This window comes from Apium graveolens, chromosome 3 (assembly GCF_009905375.1).
Source record: "Apium graveolens cultivar Ventura chromosome 3, ASM990537v1, whole genome shotgun sequence".
NCBI classification, from domain to species: Eukaryota; Viridiplantae; Streptophyta; class Magnoliopsida; order Apiales; family Apiaceae; genus Apium; species Apium graveolens.
In genome coordinates, this window is record NC_133649.1 from 259459815 (window position 1) to 259477122 (window position 17308).

The 17308-nt window shown below is 34.4% G+C and overlaps 1 non-coding gene across 1 annotated transcript; it reads right to left on the reverse strand.

Annotated features, from left to right (window-relative positions):
- Positions 1-16150: 16150 nt before the first annotated feature.
- LOC141716337 (small nucleolar RNA R71) lies at positions 16151-16257 on the reverse strand. The gene has a single exon (XR_012573050.1). It is a non-coding gene; the product is annotated as a small nucleolar RNA R71 (small nucleolar RNA).
- Positions 16258-17308: the final 1051 nt, after the last annotated feature.

Consider the following 17308-nt stretch of genomic DNA (forward strand, 5'->3'; position numbering starts at 1 on the left):
CGATGAACGGGAGGTTGTTGATAAGAATATGAATCCTCTCACTCCTACTTCATCTGATTTTAGGTTCATTTTCAATTATTCTAGCTCATTTTCCTTGTTTTGGTTGTTTGTATGTTTGTGAATCGATGTTCATTTTCATTTATCCTAGCTTATTTTTGCTTATTTTCGTTGCTTGTATGTATGTATATATTTAGAAAATTGAATTAGGTTTCCGAAATTAGTGCTTGATGAATGTAAGAACATTACGGGTTTAAATCTTCTAATTTTAAATAAGATTCTAATTTACATAATAATTTGTTTTATTGTACTGTTTATCTATGTCCAGCTCCCTGACTTTTTTGATAATTTCTAATAATACAGAAAGAAACACCACTCGAGTTGGCCACAAAATCTGCTCATCCAGGTAAATGTGGTACAAATTTTTAAGTACATATATTGCATTCAATGTACTGAGAGGTTTGTTTGGGGAGGGGTTATGAGGAAATTTACATCGACTCATCTTAAAATAGGGATAAAGAACATGTCCGGATGAAATTTACAAATAGCCTGACAATGCACAAATCAGCTATAGCTTAAACATGTTGACAAACTGCTACTTGCTTTACAATGATAACAGGATTCTTTGTTTGTTCTTCACAGTTTGGTAATGCATCTTAGTTATCCGATTCCCGCTTAGTTGACTTTAATTTAGTCAGTTCTTTGATGTTGATTAGGATTAGGACCTATCATTTGCGTGCTTTCATGCTCAGAGAAATACGAGAACTTGATCTATAAAAAATTATTAAGGAAAAAGCTATATACATAGACCAGTTGGCATGTCTAACTTACTGTAATTGGCATAGTAATATACCTTTATTGTGAATTGTGTTGAACTGCATCTTTACAGGCCCATGTGTTTTAAGTTCACACCGATCAAAGATTATCTTTAATCTGAGCTGAGTCCACATGTACCTTTTAATCTCCAACTGGCTCTTCTTTGGACATGATTTCCAATAGTATAACCTTGCCTTCTTTTTCCTTTGTCGCAGACTTGTGTACTCCGCGACATGAAACCGAGGACTTGAGTCCTCGGAAACTGATGATGACAGTCAACTACTATAAATATGATTTCAATTTGACCAACCAGCAGGTGAAGTTTCTCTCATGATAAATAATTCAATATTTGGATTTAGTTTAATGGACTACAGATTGTTGGTTTAACTTGTTTAGATTTGCTATGTAGGATGCTGAAGAAGCATTCCTTCACATATTGTCTTCCTTAAGGAAAGAACTTGTAAATATGTATATCTTTAATTATGGATCACTAGCAGAGGCAGTTTTTTTTGCTTAATAATAGGATTCTTGGTCGTGAGAGGAGGGACACCCAAATTAAGCTTCAAAGTTGGAAAGAATACAGCCTTGGGCCTTTTGATGGGATTATTAGCAGCATATTAACTTGACATAGTTGTTCAAATCAGATTGAATGGTAACCGTAAGAATATCTATAATAGTAGATGGTTACCTGTATTGCTAATAACGTATGCACTGCATCACATGTCTAGTAATTATTTTTTAACATCTTATTTTTGCAGTTTACACAATGCTACATATTCTTTACTTAAATGGGGTTATGACTAATGCCAATGTTACATAATACACATTGAATCTATGTGAATCAGCTATTTCTTATCATCGACATTAATTATACTTTATGAGTTGTGAGTCTTGTGACCAACTATTATAGATAAAGGGGGAGTATCATAAACTGCTTTACTACTTGTGGTCCTTCTTGTAGTTCTGGAAATTTATTTTTGTGACTGTAGAACAATTCAAATTATTTTTACTTGTCTATTAATAGATTTTGTATTTTTCAGATTTCCCTTGATTTTCATTATTTCCACAGTCACCTCCCAGTGCTATGTTTGCACAGATTTGCTATTAATAGATTTTTTTAACTATATAATATTTTCAAATCATAAGAGTGAGCAGTAAATAAGTTACATTGCGAACTTCGAAATTCGTAGTAATGTGTCGGCTTACCCTACAGGAACTTTGAAATCTATAATAGATTAAGGGTTTTAGCTATATTATTGATTATTTTAGAACCATCATGAATTTGTGATATCTACAGGAACTTGACAAACATTCTCGCAGAGGTTACCCAAACAAAAAAGCAGTGAAATATCCCTTACAGAGATTCCAAATTGACATTTTACTGCAAGATTTCAGAGGGCTCTTATATTCAAATAAAAGTGGCATGCTCTCTTATATATATTATGCTAAATAGTAACAAGTTCTTGTCAATAATTATTATGTATATCTGGAAAGGCTGGAGAAGAGAAATGAATTTCATAGCAAAACGTCTTCAACTTCTTTTGATACTAAATATACTTTCTTTGATGAGAGCCCCAAAAATGTTGAAATTGACACATTCAAGCCAAGATCAAAATCCCGCGGGTTTGTGACATCTTCATCAGGTTCCGGGGAAGACCCATATTTCCATAGTATCACTTCTCCTGCTATGTGTAAATCCTACCAGTGCATGCATCCCTGATCATCGACATATACAAGAATTTGATTGGAAAGACCAGACCTTGGGCCAAAGAAGATGTCATTAAGTGAAATGGTGGCATCAAGATCTAGCTTCAACTGCGTTAAAATGCATCGATAAACAACTCAGTGTTTTGAATTACTTGAAATTTCCATCTATGGTTGTGTTTGAGATAGTGAATGGTTAAAGATACTAGTTGATTAAGTTTACATGGAAGCCACACTATCAAGTATTTTACTATTGCTTAGTTCTTCAACTAATAGTGTTGAAAGTCCCAGTATAGAGCAAGGGTACTTGGTGTAAATTAATATGTATTTTTTGTTGGATTCGCCATCTGCAGATTTAGTATATGTAAAATCCGGTTTATGTGATTCTGGGATGGTTATTGACATTTCAAATAGGATATAACAACTTAGACTAATACAAAGTGTTGCAAATAAATGTTGCTAAAAACATAAAGTATGTAAATACGGAAAAAGTGTTACATAAAAATGTTGCAATAAATGGACTTTTGTAACACATTAAACTAAAAAGTATTACAGAAATATGTTGCAATAGTTTATTGTAACACCATAAAATGTAACTAAAACTGGACAAAGTGTTACAATAAAGCAGGTTATTGTGATACATTAAAATGTTGCAATAAGTACAACAAATGTTGTTATAGGTGTCTATTGCAACGGCAACAAATGCAACGCTAAATTTTAGCAAAAATGTTGCAAAAACCTCTATTGTAACACATTTATGGTCTTTTAATACACTTTTTTGGTGTTGCAATAGACCATATATTGTATAGTGACTACAGCTTCAATTCTAAGAGCAAAGGATGTAATCAAATCCCTTCCACCTATAGATGGGGATAATTTTAAGTATGATTCTGGTGACTCTTTTGGTGATGAGTCAAATGGGGAAGATACTGATGAAGCTAGCATGGACTTAGGGGTAGCTGCAAGTCCTAGTTCCTTTACTAGTACTCCAGCCTGGATGCTAACCAAAGAGTGCATTTATGACCATTTCAACTCCACAATGTTCAAGATTATTTCTCAGACTCAATGAGTAATTGAAGCCACCACCAAGGCTAGTACCATAAGTCTTCTAGAAGCCCATATTGAATCTCTACAACTACACAAAATTCAGACTCTTAAACAGAATCAATATGTGGATGAGCTCAAACAAGCCATTGATATAGACAAGAAAGACATCAATGATAACATAGCGGTCAAGCTCCCTGAGTCAACAATAAGGGATATTCACCAGAAACTCAGAAAGAACAATGATCTCAATAGGAAGGTTGAGGCCTTGGGTTCTAGAATGACAGCTACTGAGAAACAGTGACCTAGATACTTTCAAACCAAGCAGCTCAAACTCAATTACTACAGTAGGTGGTGATTTCTCAAACTTCCAACCTTACTTCACTTGATGATAACAAAAAAGGGGAGAATAATGAAATTGTCCAACTCAGTAAGGTGGAGAAGGATGTGAAGGGGGGAAGGATGTGAATATTGAAGTCAGCAAAGTGATAGTACCAACTATCACTATCTTTAAGCCCACAAGTTATGGGCAGTATTGATCTGATCAATTTAGCAGCAGCTGAGCTCCCTTTAAAAGAGCAAATAAAGAAGATTGATGATTGAATTGAGAAGGTTTTTGGCTCAACTACTAATCAAGCTCAATCAGTGAAACATTTCACTTAGTTGAGACCAATTGCCATAAAAGACATGTAGCTAGGAAAAGGAGATAAGGGTGAGCCCTCTGTGAAGAATGAGTTCAACAATTTTGTGGTGCTGAAACCCAAATAAGAAAATGTCATAACGTCAGCAAAGCATCCAATGTTGGTTAATTATTCTCCTCCTAGGCCAGATGAAGAAAAACTGATGGGTGCTTCAATAAAAAGCTTCAAGACCATCGAGGATGCCAATTTAACAAAAAGAATAGCAAGAATCTACAAACATGGAAAGATGATTTGTGTGTTGTTTGGATACCCTCAGTTTGGATACCCTAAAGATGAGTAAAATAGAAGACTTGAAGCTCAGAAAAGAAGATTGAAGCAAGCCACTAAAGGAGGAAAAAGGAAATTGGAGATGCCTGCTACTTCAAATATATCTGAGAAAACTTTAGCTGATGATCCAAAGAAGGAGAAAGCAATACAAGAGTGGGCAAAAGGGATTCGAAGGAAGGCCAATGCAAAAAGTTCAGCTAGCCCTACTGAAAGGGAAATTGATCAAGCTCAATCTACAACTACAAGTCAACCAACTGTGTACACTGAGGAACCTATTGAAGTCAAGGTTCTGTTAGGGATTCGAGCATAAAAATGCAACGGAAAAATAAAATTTTTAAATCCCTACCGCAGGATCTATGTATAATGAACGGATAATTACGGAGAATAGATGTTTTACCTTAAGAAGCTTTACGTTAATGGAAAGATGGAGGTCTTGAATGATCACCATGTAGCCCGTCGCTGGAACGATCTACGCCTTCCAGGTATCCACACGAATGATCGCCCAGAGGATGGGTGTGTACTAGCACGTTCTTGAGGCCACCTTCTTGCCCTCTCTATCTCTCTTCAAGCTGCTAGGGTTTATGTTTTATCAAATAAAACGTGTAACCGTAATTCTATTAGAAAGAGATATTATATAGGCAAGAGTTAATGGGCCTCCAACCCTAAACTGAATTTTAGACTTATTATTATTATTATTAAATTCAAAATTCAAAATTCTAATTATTGTATTATTAAGTCTCACTTAATCATCCAATAAATTAATTTAAGATTTAATATTAAATTCGAATTTCCTATTTATTTAATTAATTAAGTCATACTTAATTCATAAAAAATAATTCAAATTACTTACATTTAATATAAATTCGAATTTAAATTAAATAATCCTCCAATCATTCTTTGTGCGACCCTTTAGGTTATTATTACGTTGGCAACAATTTTAAATCTAATTTAAAATTATAAATAATGAGCGGCATCTAGTAATACATCATTGTTACCCAAGTAATAATAATAAATCGGTGATCAATTAAACCTTTCGTGAATAATGTACAATGTAATATAATCCCTTTAGCCTTATATTATAGATCAAACTCGAGGCATGCATTGTGTCATCCTCTGTTAACGTCCAATCCTTCTTTCCTTGATTAATGAGTAAACTATTAAACAAATCAGTATTTGAGCACAACCATGCATTTTATAGTCTTACACAATCAAAAGGCCAATAATATCACTCCTTTAATAAAGGAGCGCTAAATCCCATCTAGATCATTCATAATTCTCATCCAATTCATAATGTACCCAATGTCTACTTTTATTATTACCCGGTCAAGGATAACTTTCAATAGTATCAAAGTATATTAATTCTCGTATAGAAATATAATGATTTTAGGTCAAAGGACTAATACATCATTATCACTGTGAGATTAACTTATGATACTATAAACATGTAGTATCTCACAACGGGTCAATCCAGCACCATGTATTTAATACATGTGCCTGTGTTTTGACTTTAGTATCACCATACCTATGATCAATGAGATGTGATCATCAGCCAACAAACACACTAGTATCACTGTATTTATTATCGTCCCTTAACAATAATACTTGACTAGGGACCTTTAGGAATATCAATACTATTCTCATAATCTCATTTCTAAGTCACGTACTTAGAGATATAGATTTACATATCATATTCCAAGGACATTTATTAATCTAACATCTTATCAGAGAAAATAAAGATATAATAAATTACTAAAGAATAATCCATATAATCATAATTAATAATCCAAATGTTTCATAATATAAACATAATAGTGTTGTCTCTAGGGCACAAACACTAACAGGTTCATCCAGGCATCAACTTTCATGGTGAGCCTATCATACCAAAGGATGAACCCATAGATTGGGACAGTCTATCTTTACCTGATTTGAACCTTCTAGTGCCCACCAAAAAGAGGAACAAAAGAAAGGGGAAAATTATGGGAGTCAAGTCAAATCCTCCTTAACACAAAGTGATCTCTAAGCCCAAACCCAAAGTCAAAAAAGATTATCAATTGTTCATATATGACATCAAGGAAATCTCAGACCTTAATCTCTACCTGGATGAGCTTGATGAAGTAAGGGGAATTGTTGCTAACACCAAGCTACCAGAAAGATTAGTGTTTAGATACAAGGGAGGCAACAAGATCATTTGGCCCCTATACAGAATCCTCAGTGAAAGCCACATTGTTCTAATGAAGGTGTTCACTGTTATGAAGAAGGACTTTGGTTTCACAAAAATAGCCAAAATTGAAGTTCTTAACAAGATCAACCAAATTAGACAAAGTTGGGAAGATCCAAATGCACTGCCTAGAGTTTTAATTATTCCACATATTGTAGATACAGTTCATTTGAGACCTTACTGGATGATGGAGTTTAGAGATGAAAGGGGAGTCAAGAGATTTTTCAGACTTGATGACTAGCTGCAAATATCTAGCATTGAAACTCTCAGAAAAATGAAGGATATGCTGGATCCCAAAGATGGTAATGAAGTTGAATTACATAGACAACTTCAACATCAAATTGAGGAGAATAACAAAAAGCTGGGGAAGAGGTCCAGAGTTTCAAGGAAGAAGAAATGATCAGCTCAGGCTAAAGGAGCATCTTGAACTGACATGTAACCATACTCAACTTTCTTTATTCAAATTTTATTTGAAGCATTTTGTAACTTATCTACTGCTTACTGTCTTATTTTTAATATAGTGTTTTGTTATCATCAAGTTAACCTGAATTTATGTCTATAATTCTATTAAACATAAATTGGGGGAGATTGTTAGGAATATGTTATAGGCTTGATGATAACTCAACAAAACACTTTAAGAGATAAGTTAAATGATTTATAACCATCAAAGTGATGGAGTATCTTATGTTTAAATAAGTCTGTAGCACATTCTTGTATACTACAATATCTTAGAAGTTTAGAAGTTGTTAGAAATTCCAAGTCATGTTGACTACTAGAAAGATATGCAGAATAGGTTTGGTAATTATAAATAGATAATGCATTACAATTCTGCATTAGTGAAAGAGTATAAATTGCTAAGGAAACACTATCAATGGATAATCTGCAAAGCTCTCAACGGATGACTCAAGGCATCTTTAACGGATGATTCATAACAGACTCAACGGATGATGTGGATCACACCACAAAGAAAGGAAAAACAAAAAAAGAAAAGGGATAAGAGAAGAAGAGGATATTTCAAAAGAACACGATCAATCCAGAAACGTGAACTTTGAATCTCAAATTGCTTAGATCAATCCAGAAACTAAGTAATTCGAATCTAACCTTCAAAACAATCCAGTAATTGAAGTTTAGAGGAAAGAAAAACTACTCACAGTTTATCTCAAAACAAAAGTTTTATATCATCAATTGTCTCCCTTAAAAGATTACATGAGAAGGGTATTTATAGGCTTAGACAATAACCCAAACCCAATAGGATTCCTAAGAGAAATTCAATATCATCTTGAATTAGCCAATATCTGAATCCTTCCAGGAAACAAATTTAAAAACCAAATCCAAATAGAAAAAAGACAAAACCAAATCCAAACAGGAAAACAAAATCCTAAGTGCTTAAAACAAGAAAAATCCTTTCAAGTGAAAGATAAAAACCTGTAAGCAAAATTTAAATTAATAATTATATAATAATCAGCTACTTGTCCAACTTCATGCATCGCTCCTTTATTCCTTGTTGTCCAAGTAAGCTTCATAACCCATGTTTGCATCCTCTCCAATTGAGCATCACCACAAGTACACATAACCAAATCCAAATTAACATATTCATTCCTTGATCCTCATCATTAATATGAGGATTTGGTTATGTGTACTTGTGGTGATTCTCAATTGGAGAGGATGCAAATATGGGTTATGAAGCTTACTTGGACAACAAGGAATAAAGGAGCGATGCATGAAGTTGGACAAGTAGTTGATTATTATATAATTATTAATTCAAATTTTGCTTGCAAGTTTTTACCTTTCACTTGAAAGGGTTTTTCTTGTTTTAAGCACTTAGGATTTTATTTTCCTATTTGGATTTGGTTTTTGTCTTTTTTCTATTCGGATTTGGTTTTTAAATTTGTTTCCTGGAAGGATTCAGATATTGGCTAATTCAAGCTGATATTGAATTTCTCTTGGAATCCTATTGGGTTTGGGTTATTGTCTAAGCCTATAAATAACCTTCTCATGTAATCTTTTAAGGGAGACAATGGATGATATAAAACTTTTGTTTTGAGATAAAGTATGAGTAGTTTTTCTTTCCTCTAAACTTCAATTACTGGATTGTTTTGAAGGTTAGATTCGAATTACTTAGTTTCTGGATTGATCTAAGCAATTTGAGATTCAAAGTTCACGTTTCAGGATTGATCGTGTTCTTTTGAAATATCATTTTCTTCTCTTATCCCTTTTCTTTTTTCTTATTTTTTGTTTCTTTGTGGAGAGATCCACATCAATTTGGTATCAAGAGCCAAAGTGTTTTCTCCAATTTCTTAATTGTTGGGAGATCTAGATTTCAAAAAAAATTACTATTCACGAGTTACTGTTCACGGATACTGTTCCTGAATACTGTTCATAGGCACTGTTCATGAGTACTGTTCACGGGCACTGTTCATCGACATTGTTCACGGGTACTATTCATAAAAAAATCAGATTTTTCTTATGGCTACAAATGAATTGCTCAGAAAATTACTTGGAAAATTGGATGAGATTGATAAACGTACTCAAAAGCTTGCTAATTCAACGAAATTGAGGTTTGATGAATTGGATAAAATTTAGTTAAGGTGAAAGATAGTGATGAAGTCTATGATCCTGGTATAGAGCTTGGTTACTTTATAGGTTTGGTTAGCATAGATGATTTTGTTGAATGGGTTACACAAGTCGACAAGATTTCTGTTTATACAGGTTGGACTGAGATGAGAATATTCAAGATTGCAGTGCTTAAACTTACAAAGAAAGCAGGCTTGTGGTTTGATAATCTAAACACAAAAAGAGTTACATCTGGAAAAGAAAAGATTATGACTTGGACATCCCTGAAGAAAAAACTCCGTGCAAAATATATTCCTTTGCATTATAAATTCGAATGTATAATGAAGATGACATCCCTCTCTCAAGGTACTATGAGTGTTTCTGAGTATACTTCTGAATTTTATAGATTGCGCCTTATTTGTGACTTGGAGGAGACAGAAACAATGAAAATTGGAAGATTTATCCGTGGATTGAATTTGCCTATTTATCGAAAGGTTAAATCAAGTCCATATATCTCATTTAATGATGTATACAATCTTGCATTGGAATTTGAATCTTTTCAAAAAGACGAGAAATTGAAGTCTTTCCTTCACGAGTTCACTCTTTTAGAAGAAACTAAAGAAGAAGACCGTGTCGGTGTGGAGAATGTTGCGGATCATGTTGTTGATCACAAGGTCTTACGTGTACTGACTACATCAAGTTTCGATGAAAAGGATGAACCAGTTAGAAAAGAAGCTATGATAGAGAAGCCTTGAAAAAGAAAGTCGGTTGTTGAGAAAGTTTTGGTTGTTGAAAAAAATCAGATAGATGCATCTCCTAAATTTGTGCATGACGACATTGTTGAAGGACAAGAGATACTAAAGGAGAAGTTCAAAACTAAAGAGGTTGTGTACAAGGGAAACAACATTATCCTAGTGGAACACAATGATTTTCTGGGGGTAGAGAACTTGTTGAATTCACCTATCTCATCAAACTATCTTATTCTTTCGAGTTTACTTCCAAAGATATTGCTGATGGAATTGAAATTTAAGGCTTTCAAGTTCTACGAGAAATCACCTCGTTATGTGGTTATTCTTAAATACTTTAGAACTCGAGGACGAGTTTTCTTCAAAGGAGAGGAGAATGATAAGGATCAAGGAATGAATATGTTAATTTGGATTTGGTTATGTGTACTTGTGGTGATGCTAAATTGGAGAGGATGCAAACATGGGTTATGAAGCTTACTTAGACAACAAGGAATAAAGGAGTGATGCATGAAGTTGGACAAGTAGCTGATTATTATATAATTATTAATTCAAATTTTGCTTGCAAGTTTTTACCTTTCACTTGAAAGGGTTTTTCTTGTTTTAAGCACTTAGGATTTTATTTTCCTATTTGGATTTGGTTTTTGTCTTTTTTCTATTCGGATTTGGTTTTTAAATTTGTTTCCTGGAAGGATTCAGATATTGGCTAATTCAAGCTTATATTGAATTTCTTTTGGAATCCTATTTGGTTTAGGTTATTGTCTAAGCCTATAAATACCCTTCTCATGTAATCTTTTAAGGGAGACAATGGATGATATAAAACTTTTGTTTTGAGATAAACTATGAGTAGTTTTTCTTTCCTCTAAACTTCAATTACTGGATTGTTTTGAAGGTTAGATTCGAATTACTTAGTTTCTGGATTGATCTAAGCAATTTGAGATTCAAAGTTCACGTTTCTGGATTGATCGTGTTCTTTTGAAATATCCTCTTCTTCTCTTATCCCTTTTCTTTTTTCTTATTTTTTGTTTCTTTGTGGAGAGATCCACATCAATTTGTTATCAGAAATGGAAACGTGAACTTTGAATCTCAAATTGCTTAGATCAATCCAGAAACTAAGTAATTTGAATCTAACATTCAAAACAATCCAGTAATTGAAGTTTAGAGGAAAGAAAAACTACTCATAGTTTATCTCAAAACAAAAGTTTTATATCATCCATTGTCTCCCTTAAAAGATTACATGAGAAGGGTATTTATAGGCTTAGACAATAACCTAAACCAAATAGGATTCCAAAAGAAATTCAATATAAGCTTGAATTAGCCAATATCTGAATCCTTCCAGGAAACAAATTTAAAAACCAAATCCGATTAGAAAAAAGACAAAAACCAAATCCAAATAGGAAAATAAAATCCTAAGTGCTTAAAACAAGAAAAACCCTTTCAAGTGAAAGGTAAAAACTTGCCAGCAAAATTTGAATTAATATTTATATAATAATCAGCTACTTGTCCAATTTCATGCATCGCTCCTTTATTCCTTGTTGTCCAGGTAAGCTTCATAACCCATGTTTGCATCCTCTCCAATTGAGCATCACCACAAGTACACATAACCAAATCCAAATTAACATATTCATTCCTTGATCCTCATCAACGGATAATGATGAAGTCTCAAATAACATTAGATCTGAATAGCAGTTGAAAGCAACTTGACAGTCACATGGGTTGATTGTATACAAATGGAGTATGGCAGCCTATAATCAGGATCATGAAGACCAAGAAGCGTTTCCATTTTCATGCAAAATAGGGACGTTCAAAGATACTATATCTATCTGGATTGCATGGGACAGAGAAATGAAGAAACATGTGATTAGACCTAGATAATAGATGTATGTTTTATGTTGTGACACATGTATCTTGGTGATATATAAACCAAGTGTAGCAAAGAGTTAATTAATTAATCAAGACAATCAAGAACTAGAGAGCATTTGTAAGTTGTACCTTTATAACTCTCAAGTTCAGTTTGTAAGAACTCTTGTAAGCAGCTGTGTATGTTTGCATCACAAAGATCTTCTACATTTATATATATATATATATATCTTGTGGAAAAATCAATCCACCAGAAAGTTTTTAAATAGCCTTCTTTATCTACTTTGTGTTTGAATACTTGAATATGTCTTTTCCGCAACTAGCTTATTCAAACACTGTTATATATATATTCATAAGAAATTTTTAAATTTCCAAAAGAAACCAGAATTCCATTCAACCTCCCCCCCCCCTTCTATAATTCTGTATTTAGATTGTTCGGGAATAACAGAGATAGTTCCAAGCAGTACCACATCAGGAAGGAAATGTCAACCCTACAACTATTCCTCTCACAAAGTAGCGGAGTATCTAAACCTCAAGGCAACTGTAAACCCATCTGTATTCTCTCAAAGAATGTAGAGCTGAAAAGTCATATAAAATGTTACTAAGTGAATTCTTTTAACAAAATATAATCTATTAAAACTCGCCTGTCGTCCAGGGCATCTGAATGAGAGTCACTACCCCCTTTATCTAAATATTTCCCATGCACATGTGAGATTCACGCACAAGGAAGGTATTGACACATCATTTGTTGTTAAACCATATTAAGGTCACTAACAATAGTTGAATTTTAATCCTTAGATACCGGCCTTTAAAGCCTTACATTATGATCTTTGAATAGATTAAGGTTTTGAACCTATGAGTTATTTCATAGTTCATAATCTCTGACAAAGGTAAGATTCTTGGATTATTCCTCAGTTCAATATCTCTGATTTTGAATTTGCATTCACGTTCTGGATCATTATCTCTGATAAGTCTTCATAAACTTCAGAAGAAATCTCTGATCCCTTTTGGCATATCATTGATCATTGATCATCTTTCCAAAATTCAAATCTGGATTGATTTTATCTTTAGTCAAAATTATAACTTGTAAATGAAGACTCAGATATTATCTGATAATTTTATAAGGTATACTTCTTGATAGAAGTTGAGCGGTATCACGAATTCTACCACTTAAAATAATCTTAATTTTCACTCTTAGAAGGAACATTTCTGAATCTCTTGACTGAGAGTTTCCATTCTTGATGGTGGAAGGCAACTTTTCTATAAAAATGATTTTTTTGCAGGAACACTTGGATGTTTAGAGTTTTGGGTGAGTGACACACTGTGAGACTGAGTGACAAACGCTTGAGTGTGGAGTGAAGTGTAACAAATTGTGAGATCACTAAACAGAAATCACACACTTGCACTATGAGGAAATGGTTACCAACTATAATCTCTTAACTTGTTTATTTGGTCATATCCCTCTACTCTGATACATTTTGAAGGATTACTCAAATAAGGGGGTAGTTTATAGATGATTAGAAAAACAGATCTTTCTTATACTAAGAAGAAGAGATTTCACCTTTATTATACTAAGGGGAGGTTCTTCATCTTAAGGGGAGAGATTATTGGTTCTGGTTTCTAAAATGTATTTTTGTGCTCTATGGGAAGATCTGAAGATTGAAGACAGTATTTGAAAGACATCTCCATCTACAACTTTACATAAGGGAGTGGAGAACTTGTTCTCTGATAAACCTAAAGGTTTATAGAATATGCAAAAGGTATAAGATGAAATTATTTACAAGTCCAGTGCTAAATGTTGAAAGCTTATTAAAGATTTATTTTTGAAGTTAGTTAAGTTATCCTCCAAACGGTTGCTTCCCCATTATTATTTGACTACCAAATGTAACAGTCAAATATGGGGAGATTGTTGAGCACGATTGAAGCAGAATGTTTATCTCAACAATACTGTTTTAGAGAACTCATCATCGAACGAGAAATTGCAAATAATCTATATTCCACTAGAATTAGTTCAGAATGATGATTTAGTATCTACATAATGATCTTGGTAGATGCAATGAAGAAGACATCAACACTAGTCCGTATGAAATTCATTATATGTTCAGGCAACGGTGGAATAAGGTTGAACTTATTCGAAGCAGTTATTAGGGTTAGTGTGAAAACCTGAAGGATTATAAGTGAAGCTGAGTGGATATTATAGAAGACATAACAGTTGATTGTATAGTTATGATATGAAGGCCTGAGAGCGGAACTGTTCGTCTATGAAATAGATGATAAGTAGATTTTATATCCACTTGGAATACTTTATTACAAGCTTAAAATGGTGTTTTGGACTCAAGTTGTTGGTATTTTGATGTGTTTTTGTGTTATTGCATTTCAGGTATCAGTTATATAAAGAAAAAAGATTTTAAAGGAAATATGATAAAAAGTGATCATATTTGGAAGCCAAGGCCATTGTCAAGTTGTATCTAATCTCATAAGCTTCACGTGGGCAGTTGAATCGCCTAATTCTGACGAGTAAAACTCAAGTTATGGCCAAAACATGAATCATCAGAAATTTTTCCAAACAGGAGCTGAGCGTCCGCCCGGACAGCTGAGCGGCCGCCCAAGGTGCGGCTGGTCGCTGATTTCGCTGAAAAAGCCTTTTGAGTGGAATTTGACGATTTTAAGGGTCCAGGTCCACTAGGGGCTTATATATACTTAAAAAAAAGGGTTTTCATCATCCGAGAAGATTGGGATACCAAGTAGAAGACCTAGAAACACAGAACAACTCTGAAAAAGAAGATCTTGTTTTTAACTTGTGATTCTTTTAATTAGTTGTAACTTTGGATGCTCATTTTCGTTCTTGTTGAACCTAGATCTCGTTTATTCGTCCTTTAATTATTATTCAGTTTATTAAGACCTTGTTTTATACCATGCTTTCATTGGAACCCATGGTGACGATGAGTTCAATTATGGGTTAATCGTTATCATGGGATTCTAGCGGATTTACTTATGGATTTCAATAATTAATTTGTTTTGATATCTTGGTGTGTGGTGATTGATTGATATCCTAGTATTTGTTGTGCTTATTCGTTTTATGTGCGTAGCTAACATATAAGATAGCGTGTTAATCTCTATTGAAGCGACAGTGAATATAGAGGTTTAGAACTTGCCATGCTAGCATAGGTTCATGTATGTATATACATGATTCGTAGGTAACTCTAACCGTTTTACTTGCCCTATGTAATCATTATGGATAACTTGTGCTTAAACCGTTATGTTGTCAATTTCTATAGACATATAGGGTCTCAATATAATTGGTGCCTGTTCACCTTCTATCTCTTTTGTGGATGTATGGTAGAATGGTATTCGTGCAACGAAAGTTGGCATTTATCAGTTTCGTGTTATCTGATTAGTGTCATCACCATCACATGCTAAGGTTAAGAATGAAAAGGCTATGGAATGAAGTAGTAATGAAGTTAGGATCCCATGTTTGTCATATATAGTAATTCAACCTCAATTCTCTTAGTTAATGTTATTTACTATAATCTCTTAGTTTAATAAAAACCCAATTTGTTATTTATCTTAGCATTGAGCGATAATCATACATTGTTGCATAGGTGCATAAATTGAACTTAACCTAAACCAGTCTCTTTGGGAACGAATCTGATTTATATCTTATACTACTTGCGAACGCGTATACTTGCGTGAATATTAGCGCGTGTTTTCGCCCTAACAAGATTTTCGCGCCGCTGCCAGGGGACTCGGTGTTAATTTTTAGTTTATGTGCTTGTCATCGGTGGTCGTTAAAGTTCACTGACTCGGATTCTTTTACTTTCACGGTTTATTTATTTGTGTTTCAGGTACTCATTACAATGGGAGATCCAGCATCACAATCGAGAGCCTTGATGGATTTTTCTTAACCCAAGATCAATGACATTCAATCTAGCATTGTCCGGCCAGCTATCACAGCTAATACCTTTGAGATCAAGCCTGGCATAATTCAATGGGTGTAGAATTCAATCCAGTTTGGGGGTTCTCCAATTGAAGATCCAAATATGCACATTAGGGATTTTATTGAGATTTGTGACACCTTTAAGTTCAATGGTGTTTCTGAAGATGCTGTGAAGCTGAGACTGTTCCCATTCTCTTTGAGAGACAAGGCTAAGATCCGGTTATACTCTCTACCAGCTGGTTCGATTACTACTTAGGAAGATCTTGCTTAGAAGTTTCTTACTAAATTCTTCCCTATGGCGAAGACAGCTGCAATCAGGAATGCTCTTACTCAATTTGCGCAGCAATCAGGAGAATCTTTATATGAAGCTTGGGAGTGCTACAAGGAGATTCTTAGGAAGTTTCCTCATCATGGAATGCCTGATTGGATGATCATCAATTGTTTTTACAATGGGTTGGGAGCACAGTACAGACCCATGCTCGATGCAGCAGCAGGTGGAGCATTATGGGCAAAGAGCTATAAGGAAGCTTATGATCTAATTGAACTGATGGTTGTTAATGAATATCAGTATCCAACCCAGAGATGTCCACAGGGCAAGGTAGCAGGAGTTCTTGAAGTGGATACAGCTACGACTATCACTGCTCAACTAAAGGCGTTATCAATGAAGATCGATTCTCTGCTAACTATGGTGTTAAACAGATAATTAGTGTTTGTGAGCTATGTGCAGGTCCGCATGTGACGGAGCAATGTGCTATATCTATTGACTCAGCTCAATTTGTGAGCAATTTTCAGAGATCGCAGCAGCCAGTTCCTGCCACTTATCAGCCTGACAACTGGAATCATCCTAACTTCAGCTGGAACAACAATCAGAATGCTATGCAACAGCCATTCCAGCAGTTTGGAAATAAGCTATTCAACCCTCCTGGTTTTCAACAACAAACTCATGGTGCGTGTCTATCTATGAATGAAAAAACAGGTGAACGCCATCACCTTGAGGTCTGGAAAGGTTGTAAGCCCCCAAATTCAGCAAGACGAAGAGCCTGAAAAGTCTCAAATTTCAGAAAATGTAGTTGTTGCTGAAGAAGAAGTGCAGAAGGAAGCAGAGGTGGAACCAAGGAAGACTACCATGGAACACACTCCTCCTGAGGGTAATACAGGGGAGAAACAGATCTATCCTCCACCTCCTTTTCCAAAGAGGCTGCAGAAGAAAAAGTTGGATAAGCAGTTTGATAAGTTTTTGGAGGTGTTCAAGAAACTTCATATCAACATACCTTTCACTGAAGCTTTTGAACAGATGCCTAGCTATGTGAGGTTTATGAAAGGTATTCTCTCTCGGAAAGTAAAGCTCGATGACTTAGAGACCGTTGCTCTAACGGAGGAATGCAGTGATGTGCTGCAATAGAAGTTGCCTCCAAAGCTTAAAGATCCTTGAAGCTTTACTATTCTTTGTAGCATCGGAAACTTGTCG